Source organism: Gekko japonicus, unplaced genomic scaffold, assembly GCF_001447785.1.
Source record: "Gekko japonicus isolate JY-2015 unplaced genomic scaffold, Gekko_japonicus_V1.1 scaffold347, whole genome shotgun sequence".
In the NCBI taxonomy this organism is placed as follows: Eukaryota; Metazoa; Chordata; class Lepidosauria; order Squamata; family Gekkonidae; genus Gekko; species Gekko japonicus.
Window position 1 is genome coordinate 1,101,048 of NW_015173133.1, and position 1,775 is coordinate 1,102,822.

The following is a 1,775-nucleotide window of genomic DNA, read 5'->3' on the forward strand; positions in this document are numbered from 1 at the left end:
GGAGCATCCCTATGGAAGCTGCCTGGGTGATTTCGGACCAGCCACAGACTTTCTGCCTAACCTATCTTACAGTGTTGCTGTACAGATCGCAAAGCCGAAGAGAATGAGGTACACTGCTTTGCTCCCCGCTAATGAGAAAGACAGAATTTTGCCTAGAAAGAGGCTGCTGAGAGGGGAGGAGATAAAGTTGCCAGCTTTAGGTATGGAAATTCCTGGAGATTTGAGGGGTGGAGCCTGGGTAACAATTGTTGCCACTCTCCAGGTGAGGGCTAGAGAGCACTCAAAATTACAACTGCTCTTCAGGTAGCACAGATCAGTCCCTCTGGAGAAAACAGTGGACTCTGTCATTATACCCTGCTGAGGTCGCCACAGCAAATTGACACTGTTTGCCCAAAGCCAGCGCACTCTCCCAGAGCCTCTTTCTAGATCCCGTTGTATTTATTTCCACAACGGGCCTTATTTCTAGTTCTAAATAAAACAGCTGTTTTTACTTACATAGAAATGTAATTTATTAAGAAGTATAAACATTAAATGATTTTAGTGTAGCCCCAAATACTACTAGCTTCTTGGTTGCCAGATAGATGCAGGTCTTTTTCACCTCCCTTTCTCCTCCCCTCCTCTCATGAAGGCTTAATTGCTCACTTGCCACTTAGGCTAGTAACTTCCATATGAAGAAGAACATAGAATTCCCTTCACTCTCCAGCACTGCTCTCATCCAATGATAACACTATTCACTCACCCCCCAGTCCCCCCCCCACCTTAGAGGCCTGTATTTCAAACCAGAGCAAACATACCTCCAAAACCCATATTAATTAATGGAAACAAAACACACACAATATTTACACATCAAAACATTACGATCATCATTCCTATTCTCTCAGTTTTTAACAGCAGCATAAAGTACAGAAATCAGTAGGGGAAGATTTGTACTGCTACATAGGGATCACTGATGGGGTGGAGGCATCTTAAGAATCACTTACTGTCACAACACTCTAGGAATTCCAAATACTCTCTGGATTTACCATGTGTGTTTTTTAAGTGCTGTCAAATGTGTGTTTGTTAAGTGCCTCGGGTGGTGGTGGATGCTCCTTCGCTGGGCGTTTTCAAGCGGAGGCTGGACGACCATCTTTCGGGTATGTTGTAGGGCCATCTTTCAGCTACGCTCCTGCAGAGTGCAGGGGGTTGGACTAGATGACCTGCAAGGTCCCTTCCAACTCTAACATTCTATGATTCTATGAAATGATTTCCAAGGTGTGGTGACCCTATGAATTAATGACCTCCAAAACATCCTATGGTGAACAGCCTTGCTCAATCTGAGGGCCATGGCTTCCTTGACTGAGTCAATCCATCTCATGCTGAGTCTTCCTCTTTTCCTGCTGCCTTCATCTTTTCCAAGCATTATTGTATTTCTCAGTGACTCTTATCTTCTAAATAATGTGACCAAAGTACAATAGCATCTGTATGGTGATTTTAGCTTCTAGGGAGAGTTCAGGCTTGATTTGATATAAAACCCACTTTTTTTTTGTCTTTTGGGCAGTCCATGGTATCCGTAAAACTCTCCTCCAACACCGCATTTCAAATGAATCAACTTTCTTCCTGTTAGCTTAACTGCCACACCCATACATAGTAATGGGGAATACTATGGCATGAATTACCTTGATCTTGGTCACCAGTGACACATCCTTACTCTTAAGAATCTTTTCTAACTTGTTCATGGCTGCCCTTCCCAGTCACAGTCTTCTTCTAACTTCGTGGTTGCAGCCTCCCTTTTGATT